At 39.8% G+C, this 22,391-nt stretch overlaps 1 non-coding gene across 1 annotated transcript; it reads right to left on the bottom strand.

Moving 5' to 3' along the window:
• Positions 1–8,677: 8,677 nt before the first annotated feature.
• LOC144289473 (small nucleolar RNA SNORA70) lies at positions 8,678–8,811 on the bottom strand. The gene has a single exon (XR_013357352.1). It is a non-coding gene; the product is annotated as a small nucleolar RNA SNORA70 (small nucleolar RNA).
• Between the last annotated feature and the right edge of the window lie 13,580 nt (positions 8,812–22,391).

The following is a 22,391-nucleotide window of genomic DNA, read 5'->3' as shown; positions in this document are numbered from 1 at the left end:
GATGGACCCACTTCATCCGACAGTGTAAGTTCTGTCATCGTCAACTGTTTCTAGCATAATTATAAAATCTGATCTACCACAATGATTCAGCTTCTATGTGGCAGATAGGGTGGGAAAAGCTATTCCCTCCAGCTCTGTGTGCAGATGGAGAGTCATGTTCCAACTTCTCGAGGGGGACAATCTGCATAAACCTGGGCATGTAATTCGTCTCTTCTCTCCCATTTATTTATTTATTCAATAATTTGGTTACATTGCTATGGATGCATGGATGTTTGTGTTATTCTTTGGATTACTTTCTGATATGGCTATATTCCAGCACTACTTTACATTTTCCTTGTTCAAATTGCACCTGATTTGGTCATTGGGAGCTCTCAGTTTGCTCCTGTGTTCCTTTGATACATCTTTTTCATGTATGGATCTCTTTGTTTTGTTTTGTTTTTGTGGGTTTTTTCTTTCTTCTTCTTTTTTTAATTTCCAGTTTTGTGTTTTCTCTTGGTTAGCATTTCCCTATGTCCCAGCATTACTAGATAGCTCTGTCTCTTCTGGTCTCTTACTGGCCCCAGTCCTAAAGATTGTTGTTTCCCCCAGAAACCTTGGTTCCATTTATTGGAAAGTGGTGTTAGAAACCAAGGTCTGGGTGCCAGGTGTGCTCACTGTTTCAGAGGTGTTGTTGCTTGTAGTTCTCAGCTGGCGGAGCTGGGAATGCATGTAAGTAAACTAATCAGTATGTGTGCTTATCTATGACTATTTCAATTTGCACACATCTGCATCTGCATCAAGGCAAATGTCTTTAATTCAGAGCCATCACCACTGGAGTCACCTTTATTCACCTGTAACCTCCTCTCCAACAGCAAGGAGCCTGGCTCCTCTCCTGCCACCCACCACCCATTCACAGGACTGTGCAGTTCCAGTATGCATGTGTGCTGGTTTCAGAACTGTTAACCTGCACCCCATGGGAAATCAGCTGTCATTAGAAGCTGTGTCTACGTGTAGAACATTTATCTGTAGTCTTCCAGGTCTTGGCTGTTCTGCTCTGTGTTGTTCATTCTATTTGAGTGTGTGACTCAATCTGAAGTAGCTACTGACCTATCTGCAATCTCACTAATTCGACCTCCACTGTGTTGAGTCTACTCATTAGCCTCCCACCACCGCCCCCCCACCAAAGATTTCTGCATCTCTTTCACTGAGTTTGGTTTCTCAAATTTAATTGTGATTCCTTCTTGGACTTCCACTCTCTGTGCTGACAGCACCCATCTGCTCTCACATATTTTCTCTCTTCCTATTAGAGTCCTTAACATATTAATCACAGTTCTTGTATGGTGATGACTCCAGCATCTGTTCCATATCTGAGTCTGGTTCTGGGGACTGTTCATCCCTTGCCTTTGTCATGCCTTGTATTTTTTGTGTTGAAGCCAGACATGTGGTATTGTGTAATAAGAAGGGACCTCGGGCTTGGTGTGAGGATTTATGTCAGTCTGGCCAGGACATGTGCATGCTTAATGTTTGCTGTTCCCCTGGTGCCCTCGTCTTTGCCTAACCCTTGACCCCAGGCTTCCCTGAACACTCCCCAGAGAGAGAGGGTCTGTGTTGCCACATAGAAGCCCTGCTCGTGTGCAGTGAGGTTGGAGGAAGGCAGGCATGTTTTATTCAAGCTACATCTTGTGTTGGTGCTGACCTGCATCTGGGGCTGTGGCTTTCACATAACTTCCCAGTGCTGCAACCCATTCTGTCCTGGGCCCCACATGCTTGCTCTGAACCCAGGCTCCTTCCTGATCCCCTCATTGTGTTGACTATGATGGTAGGAAACATGTATCTTCTTTGAGTGAGATGGGAAGATGAGGGGACTCTAGAGTGGGAGAAATCTTTCCCCAGCTGCTATGACAGCCTCCTCCCCATGGGATGGGCTTCTGTTGTGGAGAAGGTTCTGAGCATGCTTCAGCATGTTGTTCTTCCCCTCCTATGGCCAGAGCCAGAAAAGATCTTGACTGTGAAAACCTGGTGGAAAAACAAAACAAAACAAAACAAACAAACAAACAAACAAACAAAACAAAACAAAAAAAAAAACGGTGGGCTTCTTAGCCTCCTGCAATTCATCAGAACGAATGTGTTCCTACCAGTGGAAGCTTAAGCAGCTGCTATTTGGGGCCAGCTCAACCTGTCTGTCATTCTCCGGATGAACCTCTCTCTGGACTTCTGGGTACGATTTGTCCTAACCTTCCTTCTCCTAGTTTCCAGGAAAAGTCTTCAGCTTGTCATTTGTTCAGTTTGATCTTATTGTAAGGATGGGAGTGATGATTTATAGGTTCCTTACGTGTCAGAGTGCCAGAATTGTGTTGTAAGTGGTGTTGAAGTTTTGCTTTCAGGATACATTAGCTTCTTCAAAGGAGGAGAGAATGTTCTCAATATTTCCAAACCATAAATCCAACTTTGCTTTTGAAGTTAATAAAGTTGAATTTATGAAGTTATGACCTTAGGAATAATAATGAAAGCTTTGGTTATTATTTGTTTTAATAAAACATTCTGATTTGATGATATGACCTCTAAAATCACCCCAGAGTAAATTTAATTAATGTTTTCCAGTCTATCCTGGTTCTTACTTTGTTATTCTAAGTATATTTTTTTCCAATAAACTTTTAAATTTTAAAATATTTTGGTCTAAATTTTAAATTGGATTACCCAACAGACTGTAGGAAAAACTCCAGGGTAATTTTGATAATTGTGCAGAGGAATGAAGTTTAACTTCCTGGAGGAACATGTTTCTGTTCATTCATTTCAATGCAATTCAATTCAAAAAATACACTGATCTCTACCTTTGAATCATTAATTGGTTGAGTCATTTTTTTTTCATGTATCCACTATGTGCTCCCACTGGAGACACAAACATAATTAATATTGTTTCTCTGATCCAAAGGAAGGGTAAGAAGTGAGGGAGAAAGTGATTTGCATTAGAGGAATTTAGTTGAATCTATCATTCAAGGACATGCTCATTTGAAGAGAGGTGAAGACAGATTTTGGGGTAGCCAGCTTAGTACTTAGGGTCAGGGATGGAGTATTTGCCATAATTCACCTGACATGACTGATGAAGGGGTGAGTGAGATTCTCACAATACATAGGATGGGGAAAGAAACAGGAACAGAGGAAATAATTTTTGTGGTCAGGCACGAAATGGTGCAACAAATCCAGGGTCTTTAAGTACAGCAGAAAGGCTGAACTAGGATTCGTGGGAGAAATGACAGGGGATGATGCTGGCAGAGATGGAGAGGGGTGGTACAAACATGGGACTTCTCTGTCCTGCTAAGTAATTTGAGTTTTATCTTGCAGGCAACAGGAAATTGTGAATGTGTTTCAAGCCTGAATAACCTAAGCAGACTTGGATGTTAGAGAATCTTCCTGTAGTGGTGGTCAGGAGGGACAGTTCATGGTGGGAGGGGTGCTTAACTCTGTGCTGATGCATAGAAATAATGAACAGAAGATTTTCAAATAGTATGAGGAGTCCTAATAATGTTGACAAATAATTAGACCACTAGACAATCTGCAACAAATGTTAGAGGAATAGAATAGGAGAACATGGACATGAGAAGGTGTCCGTTCAGTTGGATGATAGGGTGTCATGCAGAGATATAGCTCAATGATATAAACAAGTAAAAGGATCCAAATGGGAGAGAAGAGGAAGCCCATTCTTATGGTGGTAGGAATCTAATGAAAGCAGAAGAGATGATTGACCTAAAATATCATCATCTGGCAACCGTCAGTGAAGATTCTTTAGATAAGAAACATCAATGGTTGTCAAAATTATTAATAAAGAAGAAGAAGAAAAATATGATATCTATTTAATCTCAAAGTATCTTCCTCCAGTGATTTGTTAGTTACCAAGGGCAACATAGTAACATTATAGCAGAGAGCATCTTGATCAAGGGGTCACTTGATCAAATGCACGTCACCTTAAGGGACAAGTTGAGACCAAATGCCTTCATATACTACACATGGGCAAGACTCCAACTTGATGTCTGTGATATCTCCTCCAAAAATGCACAACCGGAATCTAACCAGGAGGAAAGATCCCATAAACCAAAATGGGAGGGTTCTTCACAGTAACTGGCCTGTGTTCTGTAAAATGTCTTGGTCATGAAACGGTTGCAGACTGTGGGGAACAAAAAAGACACGATTCAATGTGAAGAGGACCTTAGGTTGAATCTTGCATCAGATAAGAAGCATTATGGGATAATTGCCCAAATGAATAAAGTCTGTAGGTTAGACCACAGGGTTAGATCAATATTAACTTCTTGATTTTGATAGTCACACTGTGGTTAGGAAATAGAAAGTCATTATTGTTTTAGAGATTACATGCTGACATTTGAACAAGTAAAGAGTAATCATGTCTGCAACTTAGGCTCACGCTTTCCTCAAATACGTACGTACAAGCACATACACACCCCTGATGGTAGAGTGAGTATAGTAACACGCTATCATGTGGCGATTCTTTTTTGGCAACATTTTTTGTAAGATTGAAAGAAGTGTGTGTGTGTGTGTGTGTGTGTGTGTAGATCTTTGCAATTGTATCCCCTGTAGTTTCAGTGACTGTCACCAACCCAAGATTCAGAACAGTTCCACCTCAGGGATCTTCATGCTCCCCTCTAGAGCAGGGTCCTCCCACCCTCCTCCTCCCTCACACCTGGCAACCACAATCTGTTTTTCATCTCCATAAAATTATCATTTTAGGAGCACATGGGTGGCTCAGTGGTTGAGCGTCTTCCTTTGGCTCAGGGTGTGATCCTGGGGTCGTGGGATCGAGTCCTATACATTGGGCTCCCTGAGGGGGGCCTGCTTCTCCCTCTGCCTGTATCTCTTTCTCTCTCTCTGTGTCTCTCATGAATAAGTAAATAAAATCTTTAAAAAAAATGATAATTTCAGGGAGTGCTATATGGATGGAATGGGACAACGGGTAACTTCTGTGATTGTCTTTGTCCCTGATGTTAGTCCCTGTGACATCCATCCATGTTGTTGCTTACACTGATTGCTCTATTTTACTGCTCAGTGTTGTTCCAGGCATGGTATGGAACCTCAGCTTGTTTAATTGTTCACCCTTGGAAGGGTGTTTGGATTGTTTCTAGTTTTGAGCTGTTATGAATAAAACTGCTATAAATGCTAGTGTGCCGCTTGTTGTGTGAACATATTTTCCCTTCTCTGGGATAAATGCCCAAGAATGCAACGTTGAATGCATTGTCATATGGGAAGTGCGTCTGTAATTTTGAAAGGAGCTGTCACACCACTTCCAGAGAGGCCTCACTGCTACATTCCCCTGAGCAGTGTGCAAGTGAGCAGTTCTCCACCTCCTCAGCACCTCCTGGTTTGGAGGCTGTTTTCACTCAAGCCAATTCTGATAGGTGTGCACTGATACCTCATTGTGGTTTTATTTTGCATTTCCCCAATGCTCCACTGCTGAACATCTTTTCATGAACTTGTCACCTGAGTATCATCTTCAGTGAAATTTATTTTTATATACTTTGCTCATTTTCTAATTGGATATTTGCTTTCTTACTGTTTAATTTTGAGATTTATTTATATATTCTTGGTATCAGTCCCTTGTCAGATCTGTGGTTTACAAATATAATGTCCTGGTTTGTATGTTGTCTCTTTATCTTAACAGGGTACTTCACAGATCCAAACTGTTTGATTTTGATGAGGCCCCATTTATCAATATTTCTTTTTATACATCATTCTTTTGATGTAAAGACTCAAAAATCTTTGCCAGGCTCTAGATTCCAAAGATTATCTTTTGTTTCTCTTTCCCCTAAAGTTGTATATTTATATTAGGTTGGTGATCAATATCAATTGAGTTAATTTTTGCATAAAGTATGAAGTTTATTTAGAGTTCCCTTTTTCTTCTTTTTCTTTCTCTTCCTCTCCTTCCTTCCTTCTTTTCTTTCCTTCCTTCTTTTCTTTCTTTCTTTCTTTCTTTCTTTCTTTCTTTCTTTCTTTCTTTCTTTCTTTCTTCCTTCCTTCCTTCCTTCCTTCCTTCCTTCCTTCCTTCCTTCCTTCCTTCCTTCCTTTCTTCTTCCTTTCTTTCTTCTTTCTTTCTTTCTTTCTTTCTTTCTTTCTTTCTTTCTTTCTTTCTTTCTTTCTTCTTTTTCTTTCTTTTCTTTATGATTCCAGTTAATCCAGTACTATTTGTTGAAATCTACCCTTTTTTATTTTATAGAATTACTCTGTCCACTGTTAAAGATCAGTTGGGCATATTTGTGTGGGTCAGTGTCTGTCTGGGTTCTCTGTTCTGTTCCTTCATCTGTGTGTCTGTCCTCTGCCAATACCACACTGGCTTGGTTACTATAGATGTATATAGGTTTTAATATTGGATAAAATGATTGCTCTCACATTATTCTTTTTCAAGACTATTTTAACTATTCTAGGCCCTGAATCTTTTTATATAAATTTTAGAATAGGGTTGTTTATGTCTACAAATACCTTGCTGGGAATTTGACAGCAATTGCATTAAACCTATAGATCAATTTGGAGAAAATTGATGTCTTTGCTCTACTGAGTCATTATCAATTATTTATTTATTTATTTATTTATTTTGCCTTATTATTCTGGTTAGAACTTCCAGGAGAACATTGAATAAGTGTGGTGAGAACAGACACTCTCCTATTTCAGGAAAAAGCATTCAATGTTTCATCATTAATATGCTAGTTGTGTGGTTCTGTAGACATCTTTACCAACTAACGGTCTGTTCTCTGTTTCTAGTTTGCTGAGAGAATTTTTCTTTGTATCATGAATGGACATTAGATGTTTATCAGTGCTTTTTCTGTTTCAATTGATACATGTGTATGATTTTTCTTCTTTAGTCTGTGGATCTAATGCATTACAGTGATTGCTGAATGTTGAACTTGCCTTGCATATCTGGGAAAAATCCACTTGTTCATGGCATATAGCTTTTTGCACATTGCTAGATTTGATTATCCATGGCTTACAACTTGAATTGTTAGATTTAACTACTTCCAGATTAATCGAATCTCTCATTAGAGGATTCCATTACAAAATGGACAACTTGAAACTAAGTGATAGAAATTTTACAAAACAGGGTCCATGTATCAAACAGATGAGCTAGATTAAATAGTTCCTTTCTAGCCCTAAGATGTCTGTCATACTGTTATGTTAGAGGGGAGTACATAACACCCTTAGAATGAGTGCTCTCTTAAAATCTTCTTGAAATAACTTAGACAAGAAATTATGAGTTGAGCTAGGGATCACTGAATTGAGGTCCTACATGATCCCTGGAAGAAAGTTGTTGGGAGCAGTGGTATTTTTTCCTGTGAGACACTGTAGCATATGAGTGAGTTAGATGCAAACAGTTTCATGGGAATTCACAGTGGAATCAGAATATCTGATGTCCAGAAATGCAGATATGGAAGGGTTTGGCAAAGAGAAATCTGTGGGCCCGTTGGAGGAGAACAGGTATCATATCTGTATCATATACTCATACTATTCATCCATGGGGGTAGCAGCAATGGTGTATGTATTTTGACCTTAACAACTTTATCTTCACATAAAGTATTTAATGAAGACATCTGGATTCTTTAACATGAAATTGAAAAACTCGAACTTTATCAGACTGTTCAGGAGGCCCATAGGATGATCTATGTCTCTATCGAGGATGGTTTTTGCTTTCTTAAAACAGCACCCAAAGGGTTTTTGACTCTCATTCAATTAAGACAGAAGCATAACTGAGATGAAGTTTTTTATTTTATACATTTTTCAGAAGAAACATCCTTACCATCACCTGTTTGAATGACTCATTCTCTGCATCATCAGGGAACCAAAGGAACCCCACTTGCTTTGGTCCCTGGAACACACTGGAAACACTCTCCCCTCTAATGTCCACATGGGTCACTTTCAAGATTTTTCTCATCACCTTCTGGTAAACTCCTTTTTGATTGTGTAACTTTAAAGCTATAATACTTTTAGTGTGACTGACTGTCTGACACACTATATTTTAATTATTTATCTACTTATTTCTTATATCCTTCCCTTCCCAATTTAGAGTTAAGATCCACAAAGGTAGGATTTTTGTCTGTTTTGTCCACTGATGAGCTCTCAGGATTGAGAACAGGCTGGCAGCAAGGAAGGGTGTCAATAAGCATGTTTTGAACTAATGACCAAACAAACGAATTACCAGAAATACAATAAGCCAAAGTATGAATAATTTTTTGATGGGAAGTAGGATTTATTGGAGGGCATGAATAAGGAGGGGGTAGCACAGAGGTTCTCATGAATGCAGAGCCCACCACTTGTTCAAGGAGCTATGATTAAGAATGTATTGGATCCCGTAGCCATCTGGATGAACCGTTTTTCAGCCACCATGTTGTCAAAGTCATCTGTATTTAACTGAGTAATGCCCCACTTGTTGGAGATGTAGATCTAGGGAGCAATGGAAGGAATGGCATCAGAAAAGGTAGGACCAAAGCACAGCTGACATACTGGGGCCAGGGAACTTGCCTTGGCCCTGTGTAGGGCCTCAGTCACATGCTCCTTGTTCTTCAGCTTGATATGGATGGGCATGATGACTTGGCCAGTGTGGACCCTGGCCACTGTGCCCTGAGGCTTTTCAGAGATACCCTGTATACCTATCTGTAGCCCACTGGGGATGGCATGAGGTCAGACATGAAGGTCCACTCGAAAGGGCTGTCTCCAAGGTCCCTTAGGGCAACCCATACAATCAACTGACTGCAGACACCACCAAGGAGGCCACTGTCTGTAGGCATTACTCGCTGGGCCCCCATGGAGAAAGAGCTCCATTGGTTACAAACAAAGTGTGAGTATCCTTAAAGTGGGCAGTATGATTCTCCTTGCTTCTTCCTCAAAAACTGAGGCAGAGAAACAGATGGTTAATTTTTATCAGTTGTTCAGTTTGCTCCTTGAAAACTGAAAATACCAGTAGTGCTTGGGATATAAAAAAGCCTACATGAATTTGAGCAGGTTTTATACTTTAATGTTGATATTCGGTGACATAATTCTTACCATTACTCTCATGGTTAAGATTTTCCTTCATCAAATAAGTGAAGAAGTAGTGTTAGTTCAGAAAAAGCAATGTATTTCTATGTCATCAAGATCTGTAAAAAGTACTATTAAAAAAAAAAGTGTAAGTTTTTAGCAAAAGCAACCACATGATTTAATGAAATTTATTTTATCAGTTCTTCACTGGATGAGAAGCAATGGCCATTTTGCACAAGTTCATTAAGATAAGTAGAGATTGGGGGCAGCCCTGGTGGCGCAGCAGTTTAGCGCTGCCTGCAGCCTAGGGTGTGATCCTGGAGACCCTGGATCGAGTCCCAAGTCAGGCTCTCTGCATGGTGCCTGCTTCTCCCTCTGCCTGTGTCTCTCCCTCTCTCTCTCTCTCTCTCTCTGTGTGTGTCTCTATGAATAAATAAATAATCTTAAAAAATTATATAAAAAAAAGATAAGTGGAGATTGTACTCAGCCTCAATTCGAGTGGATCTCTGGGGGAACTTACAACAATGTGTCCCCTTTATGGACTTCCAAGTACCAGCCTCACAACAATAATGCATCTCACAATTGGACTTGAACTGGCTTCTTTCTAGAAACTGTGGGAGAAGCTACATTGATGATTTTGCCTGTAGGTAGGGATACATCCCAGTCTGTGCAAAAACAAACACTTTACAACACACTAAAGACTCCTTTTATTGGCCTTATCAGTACTACTTACTGTTGTTGCTGTTGTTTTAGAAATTTTACTTAACTCTTTCGAACCCAGTCTCCACCTCCGAAACAGGGATATTGGTCACAGTGTCCTGCTGCGAAGCGAGAGGGCAGACTCCGGGATTCCTGGAGGTACAACTCTGTGCTGGGATTCCTCCCAGCGCTTTCGGGTCCCAGGCAGACCTCCTTCCTTCCCTGTTGTCTTCTTATTTGTGCCAGGACCCAAGTAAAAGATCAGTAAGAGTAAGTGGCTGTGCCCAGGTCAGGAGTTCTCATCCATGTAATTGGCTTTTGGATTATTTGAGGTTGTAGAGAGCCAGATGGAGTCACAGGATCAAGCAGTGATGTAAGCAGCCAAGACCAGATATCACAGAAACCAGAACAGGCTGGAGGTACCAGGAACTGATAACCAGCAAAGCCAAGAGAGCCTGGAGGAACTGGGGACTGCTACTCTCTGGAACCAGAGGAGTCTAGCAAGACCCAAGGCTGGTTAAGCCCCTTTAGAAGGGAAGAGTTCTGCAACAAACTCTCAGACTCCCCAGACGCTGTCCCTTCTGTTGGGCTGGCGAGACTCGGGACCTCAAAACGGCCGACCCCAGGCCAGCAACCTCCCAACAACGCTGCCTTGCTGCCCTACCTTAACTTATTATTATTTTTTATTTTTTTAGTTTTTATTTATTTTTATTTATTTTTTTAATAAATTTATTTTTTTATTGGTGTTCAATTTACCAACATACAGAATAACACCCAGTGCTCATCCCGTCAAGTGCCCCCCTCAGTGCCCGTCACCCATTCATCCCCACCCCCTGCCCTCCTCCCTTTCCACCACCCTAACTTAGCTTACAAGACCTGTAACCCTTGCCCTAATCGGAATGCTGCCCTGCCCCCATCTTCCCACCACTGAAAACTCATTATAGACCCCCCTGCGGTTTGCCTGGGCATGACTTCCCTGGCCTGAGACTTGCCTGTTCTCTCCCTCCCCTGCGGGCCATGGAGCCTAGAACCTCGCCGAGAGTGCGTCCCATTAAAAGCTTGTTTTGACCAACTTTTGCCTGGCCTCTCTATTCCATTTCACGACCGATCAGATTAAACCTGACACCTTCCACATCTGACCTCATGTGCAAGGCAGCTGCCCCCACAGCTCTGCCCCGAGACCTCTGCACAGACATCCTGCACAGCCCAAGTGTAGCAAACAGTAGGCAGGGAATGCTGAGGCCTCACCTCAACTGTGCGCTCAGGGACTGACTTCATGTCTGGCTTGCTACTTTCCTACCTCTTGGTATATCCTGTTTGTTGCATGACTTTGTCTTGTGCTTTGCTTTGTGTGATGGGTAGGAACCCAAATCACATGCCTAGTGAAATGCCATTGAATTTGGGATCCTGAACCTGCTTTATAACTGTGTTAAGTTTGTTTTATGTCTGAATAAGGCAGACATCATCGAAAGACACAACTCAAATCTTTGCCTTCATAGTGGGCTTGCAACCCAGGCAGACCTCTTGCTCCATTCCCTCCTGCAGCCTATAAGCCTGTGCCAGGGGGCAGTCCCTTAGAACACCGAGCTCTTGGGCACATGGGTGGCTCAGCAGTTGAGGGTCTCCCTTTAGCTCAGGGCATGATCCCAGGGTCCTGGGATTAAGTCCCGCATTGGGCTCCCCTAAGATTACAAAGATATTGCTCTGTTTTCTTCTATAAGTCACAGGGCTATAGGGGATCCCTGGATGGCTCAGCAGTTTAATGTCTGCCTTTGGCCCAGGGCATGATCCTGGTGTCCTGGGATTGAGTCCCATGTCAGGCTCCCTGCATGGAGCCTGCTTCTCCCTCTGCCTGTGTCTCTGCCTCTGTCTCTATGTGTCTCCCATGAATAAATAAATAAAATCATAAAAAAAAGAACACTGAGTTCTCAACAGAGTGACCTTTTGAAACTAAAAGTATTAAATACATTAAATTTTATTATGTAAATTATTTCATCATCTATATCTTGAAGCATAGTAATAAGATTTATTTGTTGAAAGGATAAAGGAATGAATTCTAGTGAACACAGTACAACATTTTTAAAGGCATGTTTCTGAGGAAATCAATTTTTTTTTAACATGAATGAAATATGCTATTAAATCCCATCTTTTTGGAGCATTAGTCATTATTTATGTATGTATGTCTCGTTTTACTTAAAATATATGCTCCTAATTATTTTTCTTTTTAAATAGTGAGTTCTTAAATTATCAAGTTTCCTTTTTCTGTGAATTTACCACCTTGAATCTGTTGTTACAGCATTTCTCTGAATGAGAAATTATCCATGTCGATGTTATCATGGGAAAAAATGATACATATAAAAATTAATCAATACACTCCTTTTAAGTTTGTTTTGATTTAACCAAAGACACTTTTCTGTAATAAATACTAACTTCCTACAAAACTGATCCCCCAAAATAATTAAATGTGGTGAGATTGTGTGTGCCAGGGCACCTAGTATGGTCGCTGGTACTCGTGCAGATTCCAACTGAGAACACACTTCCTGCAATGGGGCTGCTAGCTCCCTGAGGCTGGGCTGGCCACGTACCACTGTCCCCTCCTGATCTGCAGAGCTTGCCACCTTGCAGCTCCAGGGAGGATGAAATAGGCTGACGTGGGAAAAGCACTTGGAATAGTTGTTGGAGCATAACAAGGACTCAAAAAATGCTAATCAGGTGATAGTGATGATGATGATGATGGTGGTGATGAAGATAATAAAGATGATGATGGTGACAACAATAATTATGACAGTGATGATGGTGATGATACAATAATGAAGACAATGATGATGATGAAGTTGAAGATAATGATGATGATGATGGTGACATTCCAGGCCCCTGAGACAAGTTGCCAGAAATTATTACTTGTAGTACTTTCTAAAGATCACTGATCTCTATTCTTGATAATGCCTGAAACCCATCAATCTGAAAAAATGCATTTGTGACTTCCCACATGGACATCGGGTATCATAATAAAGGTAATGAACAGGGCAGGTGGAGATAGGACATTTTCTGAAGTCTCCAAGGGGCACAGGGGGACTGTCACACTAAACAGATCCTCTCACTACATTCTGCTGTGCTCTAAATACTATTTCATCTTTTATTTGTTTTATAATGGATGTGAATGGCCACTGCTCTTTGGTCCTGCATCATGGCGTGAGGCCCGGTGCACCCTCACCCACGAGGCTGGTTAACACTGTGCCCCATCTCCCGCTTTCTCCCCATCTTCTGAGGAAGACCGATTCTCTCCGGCTCAGGCCTTCTTCTGCACCATCTCCTCTCCTCTCCGATCTCCTCTCAGGTCTATTTGTTTCCTTTCTCTCACTTTCCCTGCATCCTTTCCCTCACTTAAGAAACATGCCTGAGTGTACTTAACCACTCCTGCCCTATGTCAGCTACCTCTCTTTCCTGGTTCCCTTTCTTTATGAGAAAGCTTCTTGATGGACAAGATGACAGTGAGCACCTCTTCTTTATAAATCATTCATCTTTTGGCTTCATGCCCTTGGCCTTGGTCTTCTTCACACCAGCATTTCTACTGAGACATCATTCAAGGGTGCCCTTCTGTTGACCCAATCCAAAGGACTTGCTTACTGTCCTTCCTGGAACACTTAGCCCATGCTACCAGCTATTCTGCATTTCTTCTCATGTTTCTGATTATCTTGTGTGTTTTCTCGTGCTGGTTTGTCTTTGTGTGAATATCCCTTAGATAGTGATACTGCCTAAGGTAATCTGTGTTCTTTTTCTGTCTAAATGTCCTCCTGGAGTGATATCAGTCACTATAATCTCTATGTTGGTTACAGTCAAATATATGTCTAGCATCCATCAGTCCTCTGTGCTCTGTATTTGCATATGAGAATGGGTTTAATGGCATGCCTGCAAAGTCTGGTTTGAAGGCCATGCATTGCAGTCTTGATATTGTCATACCGTCTTTCTTCTGAGGTCACTATGCTCTCTCTTCATTAGTTCCCAGTGTGAGAACTTCTTTAAATAGATATATCATTGTTCACATTTGTGATCTTTATCAGCTTAGATTTCTGCATTTAGGTAGCTTTTGTTTACTTAAATCAGACTATATTGAGTTCAGTTTTCTTTGTATAAATAGTTAAAGCTTTTTCCCGAATATTTTTATTAGAGCATGCATTTTTTAATTAATTTTCCAAAAGACACAAATGAGTGTGGATCCACTGAAAGTACCTCATAATCCTAAATTAAACACCATTCACAGTAAAGAAAACTAGCCAGGATTAAGGATAGTCTTGAGTAAGACAGAGTGGTCTATTGGGAGACCCAACAGGCAAATATCACTTCATTATATTACACAAAACTTCAGAAACACACTGAAAATTCTATTAAAGATTTAGAAGTTTGACATTATGCAAAAAATAGCATATTCTCTTGCATAAGCATATATATTTATGCATTTTACATGTCAGTGCTGCATCTTTAGGATTATTTTTATGCTTATGTTTTAGTTCTGTTTACTTCGTAATTTCTAATGTCCTTATAGACTGTACCAAAAAATCTCTGTACTAACCTTATAAATAATGGTTATTTATGCTGAAAATCCTTGGGTTTATCTATGAATTCTTGTTCATTAAAAACTCTATTAACTTTGTTCTATTGTCGCATTTATTTCTGTGACTTTAAGACAATATTTTATTTTCCTGTGTCATGCAGGAACAGCAAGTGTGATGACAGGTGCTATGTTTGGAGAGGGGTGGTGGGGGTAATTGGCAGATTCTGGGACTGAGGCTAAATATTATACTCTGACATTTCCATCCTCCCCTTCAGAGTGGAAAACAGTGACTAACCAGTAGGGAGGAAATTGAGAGATGCAAGAGGCAAGGGTGACGCTGCATGTAGAAGTCTGTCCTGAGAAGCTGCTCCTTAATCAGTAAATGTGCTTATACTTCTCTTGACTTCATATGTGATAAATGCTATCATTTCCTCCTTGAGAATTCATTTATTCAACATGCAGTGCATCACACATGGGAAGAATCAGTAAAAACAATGATGATGGTGATATGGAGAAAGCACCTGCTTATCTCAAAACTTTACATCGGAATCCTAGAGGCATAGCCCATTATTAGCTGGTGAAGGAGAGCTGTTGGCTTACTATTGCAGTGCCTGCAATCTTCAACCCTCTCCTCTCAGATTCCTTAGTCTGGTTCCCTTGGGCCACTGAGGGGCCTGGGATAGGACTAGGTCTGTGAACTTGGGCAGCAATAATGTCATGTCTTATTTTCACCTTCCCTGAAACTCATCTCCTCCACTTATGACTGTGGAGGTTTCGACACCACCCAGGTGTCTTTCCCAATCAGTGTTTATGGACATTTCCTACCACATTGTAGCGCACAGATGTGTACTGACTTATTGTTTATGCTTATCATCACTTCCAAATTCTTCCACCACTAGATCTTACTATGTAATATGTTGATAAGGAGACACATATGTTGCTTTAATTCAGATTTGTTTCTGCAAAAATGCCATTGAGATTTTGATGAGGATCCCCTTGCATCTGCAGGTCCACCACCTTGGGTAGTATGAACGTCCTAACACCATTGTATCTTTTGATCTCAGAGCACAAGGTGTCCTTCCATTTATGTGCATTTCTTTTAGCAATGTTTTGTGGTTTTTAGTCATAAAAGTCTTCCTCCTCCTTTGTTACATTTATTACTAAGCATGTAATTCTTTTTCATATAATAAATAAACTTGCTTTCTTAATTTCCTCTTAACTTGGTTATCCTTAGTGTATAGAAACACAATTGGGTTTTGCATATTGCTTTTGTATCTTGCCACTTTGTGGATCTTGTTCAATGGTTTTAACAGATCTATGTGTGTGGTTTTATACATGAAAGATCATGCCATCTGTGAACAGAAATGATTTTACTTCTTTTCTGATTTGGATAGTTTTTATTTTTTTCTCTTGTGTCACCACTCTGGTCAGAATTTCTAGTACTCTGCTATTATTAAGACTGGGATGTATGAAACTCATAAACATAAATACCATGAGGATCATGTTCATTCAGGGGTATGTTATTCAATCCTATGGATGCCACACTCCATGCGGTCTCATCTCAGATGGGTTTCAAAATCGAGAAATTTTTGTGCATTCTTTTTAATGGAAAACCACAATTTATTTATTCACTTTAAACTTATGGCCTCAGATTGAATAAAGTCATTTTTGCCTTAATGACTTTCAAAAGAATGAGATCACCAACAGTTTCCTAAAAGTCAGAGAGCTTCCTGTGTGTCTCTTTGTTGGAGCCTTTAGTGCAGGCTGAGGGTAGAGGCCGTGGAGGGTCACAGTGCAAGAGGGGTCAGCAGCATCAGCACAGGGATGGTGACAACTATGTACATTCACAGGAGCGTGGCCTTCAGAACTCAGTCAATGAAAAGTCGCAAAAGTTTTCAATCTGATCGGAGCTATGTTTTAGGAAGATGTCTCATTCAGCACTGAAGAGAATGAATCCATGGAAGCCAAACAAAGAAAGGTGACTGGACTCATCTGAATGTGGTTTTCCCAACATTCACTCCTCTATGGAGTTCCTACCTTTTCCTTCCCTTTCCACCTTTCTTCTTCCTTTACTTTTTCATGCCATTTTATACTAGTTGCTTTCTTCCTTCCCTCTTGCCACTACTTTAATCCACCAAAAACACCACCCATCGTCAATGACAGCTGATGCCATGGAAGCTGGGCTGGTTCTCCATTCCTACGTGAGGACCACCACTCTTAAAGGACCTAAGAACTCTTCCAGAATGGTACTGAAAGTAGGAAGGTGTGGCCACTTTACATAAAAGTAAAGCCCAAGGACAAATGTGAGAATTAAAAGTGTAATAATCTTTCTTAAAAAAGGAATGTCTTTACATTTAATTTAAAGGAAGGGATGCCTGGGTGGCTCAGTGGTTGAGTGTCTACCTTCGGCTCAGGATATGATCCCAGGGTACTGGAATCGAGTCCCATACCAGGCTCCCTATAGGGAGCCTGCTTTTTTTCTGCCTGTGTCTCTGCCTCTCTCTGTGTCTCTTGTGAATAAATAAATAAACTCTTAAAAAATATCATTGGAAAAACATGGTTGAATTACTTCATGAAAACTCTCAGCTAAAATAAAGTAAAGCCCATTGATTTTAATCTTAAACCCCAAAACAATAAATACTAGGCAAATAAAATAACTATGAAATGCCAAATTGTCTTGAGGATAATAAACATTTAGCTTGAACCACATTGAGTTACTCTCTACCCTGTCTGGTTGTAGGTCAACAACTTGAAAGCAAACACTTCCTATTCATTTCCTATCATCTATAAATGAATGTTTTTGCTTAATGGCTTTATCCCTATTCAATGTGGAAAACACACACCTATTGATTCACACACCCAGATTTCCATTAGAAAGCAAAATGAGCATGGATTTCATGTTCAGTCTTTGTGGGGTGACAAGTGGGGGATGAATTGGCACCAAGCTGGCCATGTGGTCCCAGGCACCGTAGACAGTGCATGGAGAGGACACAAGCAAGGCACTGACTCCCCTATTTTGGCAACAGTCCCCACTGTTTGAGATGGATTGTAGCACAAGGAATAATGCCCACTTGGAAAAAGTAGTTCCAAACAGTCAATATGGAAAACATAACACAAAACTGTGGTTTTAGCTGCAAAGAGCTTGGCCCTGAGGCCAGACAGATGTGTGTATTATTTTTCACCTCTCACTTTCTCATAACCTGGAAGGTTTTACTTAACTTCTTGCCCTGTCAATGGGCTCATCTATAGAAAGTGGCTAGCAATACCAGCTCTGCCAGGCTGCTCTGTGGACCACCAGTAACATATGTAAAGCATCTGGCACATGGAAGGTTCTGTATATACTCCTGTAAAAATATACCATGTGTTAAATATGCTTAAAATATGTGGGCTGTTCCCTGTATCCTGGAAGGGAAGTGGGGTATTACAAGGAAGTGTGAAGGAGCACTTTGCTCTAGCATGAGATAGTTTTGCCAGATTCTACTAAGTTTGAATTTCCATAAACAATTATTATTTTTTAAATATTGAGCATGTCCATGCTGTATTTGGGACTTGTACTAAAAATTTTTCATTGCTTTTTTGAGGTCAAATTCAGTTGGGTGTTTTGTACCTACTCTGGCAACCCTAGTAGGGGATTATATTAAAAGATTGTATTTATTTATTTATTTATTTATTTATTTATTTATTTATTGTACTATTCTGAGATCTAATTCTTTTCTCAACAATATCATGCTGTGTTGGCACAAGAGGGACAGCGCTGCAAAAAATGAACTAGATTGATGGCCTGGTTATTTGGATATTTCTTATTCCTCATTTATAAGATAGAGATAAGGATATAGTTTGCTATACAGGGCTGTATATTATTATGTTTAAATAAATTAATAACTATAACAGACTTGAAAAAGTGCCTGGTGTGTAATAAGTGTTCAAAACCAATATATTAGCGTTTTGATATATTCACTTTTTTGACATTTTAAGATTCTTAAAATTTGGAAGTTTCTTTCAACTATTAGCAATTTGCTATCACTTGGCCTGGTTGGCCTGCCAATCATAGCTGTTCAAGGAGCCATGACTTCAACTGAGGTATGTGCATTATTTAAAAAAAAAAAAAAATGCTTCATTCCTTAGGAGCAGAGAATTCACAGGTATAGCAGAGAATCTAAAAGAAACATGGAAAGAAACGTCTTTCTCATAGGAAGAAATTCTGGGCTCAAGATAGGGTGAGGCTTTCACAGATAAAAGTCATCAGGACACCTGAGTAAGGTGTGTTAGTTCTTACTGAACATGAACACAAACTTGAACAGCTGAATAGGTCGTTTAAAAGTGGAGTTCTCAAAAATGGGATTTTGACAAGATATATGCAGACCCATGTTTATCTCAGCAATATACACAACAGCCAAGATATGGAAACAACCCAAAAGCCCATCAATGGATAAGTGGATAAAAAAAATATGGTCCGTATACACAACAGAGTATTATTTTTTTTTTTACAACAGAGTATTATTTGGCCATGAAAAAGAAGTATATCTTGCCATTTGTGGCAATGTGGATGGACTCTGAGCACATTGTGCCTAGAAGGTTAAGTCAAACAGAGAAAGACAAGTACTGCTTGATATCACTTATTTGGAATCTAAAGTTAAGCCTATAACAATATATATAGAGAGAGAAACAGTGATATCACCAGCTGTTGGAGCATGAGGGGACAAGACGGATGGTGTTAAGGGTATAAACTTGTAATGAGTGGTAAATAAGCCATGGAGACCTAATGCACAGAGTAATGAATATTGACAATAATATTGGACTACAATGATGTGATGTGATAAATATCGACCCAATGGTGACCACAACACAATACGTAAATAGAACAAAGTAGCATACTGGACACCTTAAATTTACAAAATGAAATATGTCTAATTTACCAAGTAAAAAAAAATTGGAGTCTTCCATCATAACTAGACACAGCTACCTCTTGAGGCAACAAAGCATTTATATCTTCTATGTTTATATTATATTTATATGAAATATATGTATAATATATATATTTACATTCCACATTTGAGGGTTTGCAATATTTCTCTTGTTTGACTATTGCACTTAGCATAATGCCTTTGAGATCTATTCATATTGTTGCAAATGGCAAGATCTCATTCTTATTTATGTGTGTATGTAAAGGTATATGTATACCACAATTTATGTATCCATTCACCCACTGATGGACACTTAGGTTTGTTCGGGTCTTGGCTATTGTAAATAATGCTGCATGAACATGAGGGTGCAGGTATCTTTTTGGATTAACGTGCTTGCTTTCCTTGGATAAATACCCAGAAGTGGAATTGCTGGAATTCCTCATATGGTAGTTTTATTTTTAATTTTTTGAGGACACTCCATACTTTGTACCATAGTAGCTACATCAATTTACATTCTCATTTACAGTTCACAGGAGTTCCCTTTCTTCACATCCAGGCCAACATTTGTTATTTCCTGTCTTTTTGACAATTGCCATTCTAACAGATGTGAGGTGATTGTGGTTTTGATTTGCATTTCCTTCATGGGGAGTGTGGTTGAGATCTTTCCATGTACTGGTTGGCCATCTATATATATTCTTTGGAAAGAGATCTATTTGGATCTTCTGTCAGTTTTTTTTTTTTTTCTGTTTTTAAATTGGATTCTTTTTGTTATCAACTTGTATGAGTTCTTTAAATATTTTGGATATTAACCCCTTGTCAGATATATGATTTACATATATTATTTCCCATTTAGTGGATTGGTTTTTCATTTTGTTGATGGTTTCCTTTATTGTATGGAAGCTTTTTAGTTTTGTGTCATCCCACTTTTTTGTTCTTGATTTTGTTGATTTGCTGTTGGTGTCAGATTCAAAAATCACCTCCAAGACCCATATTGGAGCTTACCATCTGTTTTCTTTTAGGAGTTTAAAGTTTCAAGTTCTCTGTTCAAGTCTTTTTTAAAATTATTTTTTATTGGAGTTCAATTTGCCAACATATAGCATATCATCCAGTGCTCATCCCGTCAAGTGCCACACTCAGTGCCCATCACCCAGTCACCCCACTCCCCACGCCCAACTTCCCTTCCACTACCCCTTGTTTGTTTCCCAGAGTTAGATGTCTCTCATGTTCCATCACCCTCTCTGATATTTCCCACTCATTTTCTCTCCTTTCCCTTTAATCCCTTTCACTATTTTTTATATTCCCCAAATGAATGAGACCATATAATGTTTGTCCTTCTCCGATTGACTTACTTTACTCAGCATAATACCCTCCAGTTCCATCCACATCAAAGCAAATGGTGGGTATTTGTCGTTTCTAATGGCTGAGGAATATTCCATTGTATACATAGACCACATCTTCTTTATCCATTCATCTTGCGATGGACACCGAGGCTCCTTCCACAGTTTGGCTATTGTGGACATTGCTGCTATAAACATTAGGGCGCAGGTGTCTCAGTTTTCCACTGCATCTATATCTTTGGGGTAAATCCCCAGCAGTGCAATTGCTGGGTCATAGGGCAGATCTATTTTTAACTCTTTGAGGAACCTCCACACAGTTTTCCAGAGTGGCTGCACCAGTTCACATTCCCACCAACAATGCAAGAGGCTTCCCCTTTCTCCACATCCTGTCCATTATTTGTTGTTTTCTCTCTTGTTAATTTTCCCATTCTCACTGGAGTGAGGTGGTATCTCATTGTGGTTTTGATTTGTATTTCCCTGATGGCCAGTGATGCGGAGCATTTTCTCATATGCTTGTTGGCCATGTCTATGTCTTCTTTGGTGAAATTTCTGTTCATGTCTTTGGCCCATTTCATGAAGGATTGTTTGTCTCTTTGCTGTTGAGTTCAATAAGTTTTTTATAGATCTTGGATATTAGCCCTTTATCTGATAGGTCATTTGCAAATATCTTCTCCCATTCTGTAGGTTGTCTTTTACTTTTGTTGACTGTTTCTTTTGCTGTGCAGAAACTTTTTATCTTGATGAAGTCCCAAGAGTTCATTTTTGCTTTTGTTTCCCTTGCCTTCATAGATGCATGTTGCAAGAAGTTGCTGTGGCCAAGTTCAAAAAGGGTGTTGCCTGTGTTCTTATCTAGGATTTGGATGGATTCTTGTCTCCCATTTAGATCTTTCATCCATTTTGAGTTTATCTTTGTGTCTGGTGTAAGAGAATGGTCTAGTTTCATTCTTCTGCATGTGGCTGTCCAATTTTCCCAGCACCATTTATTGAAGAGACTGTCTTTTTTTCCAGGGGATAGTCTTTCCTGCTTTTTCGAATATTAGTTGACCATAGAGTTGAGGGTCCACTTCTGCATTCTATTCTGTTCCATTGATCTATGCATCTGTTTTTGTGCCAGTACCGCAGTGTCGTGATGATCACAGCTTTGTAGTACAACCTGAAATCTGTCATTGTAATGCCCCTAGCTCTGGTTTTCTTTTTCAACATTCCCCTGGCTATTCGGGGTCTTTTCTGACTCCATACAAATCTTAAGATGCTTTGTTCCAACTCTCTGAAGAAAGTCCATGGTATTTTGATAGGGATTGCATTAAATGTGTAAATTGCCCTGGGTAGCATTGACATTTTCACAATATTAATTCTTCCAATCCATGAGCATGGAATATTTTTCCATCTCTTTGTGTCTTCCGCAATTGCTTTAGAAGCGTTCTGTAGTTTTTAGGGTATAGATCCTTTACCTCATTGGTTAAATTTATTCCTAGGTCTCTAATGCTTTTGGGTGCAACTATAAATAGAGTTGACTCCTTAATTTCTCTTTCTTCAATCTCATGGTTATTGTATAGAAATGCCACTGATTTCTGGGCATTGGTTTTGTATCTTGCCATGTTGCCAAATTGCTGTATGAGTTCTAGCAATCTAGGGGTGGAGTATTTTGGGTTTTCTATGGACAGTATCATGTCATCTGTGAAGAGAGAGAGTTTGACTTCTTTGCCAATTTGAATGCCTTTTATTTCTTTTTGTTGTTTGATTGCTGAGGCTAGGACTTCTAGTACTGTGTTGAATAGCAGTGGTGAGAGGGGACATTCCTGTCATGTTCCTGTTCTTAGGGGAAAGGCTCCCAGTGCTTCCCCATTGAGAATGATATTTGCTGTGGGCTTTTCATAGATGGCTTTTAAGATGCTGAGGAATGTTCCCTTT

The sequence above is a fragment of the Canis aureus genome, chromosome 1 (genome assembly GCF_053574225.1).
Source record: "Canis aureus isolate CA01 chromosome 1, VMU_Caureus_v.1.0, whole genome shotgun sequence".
NCBI lineage: Eukaryota > Metazoa > Chordata > Mammalia > Carnivora > Canidae > Canis > Canis aureus.
The sequence above is the reverse complement of the archived record's forward strand: the minus strand, read 5'-3'. Positions and strand labels throughout refer to the sequence as shown.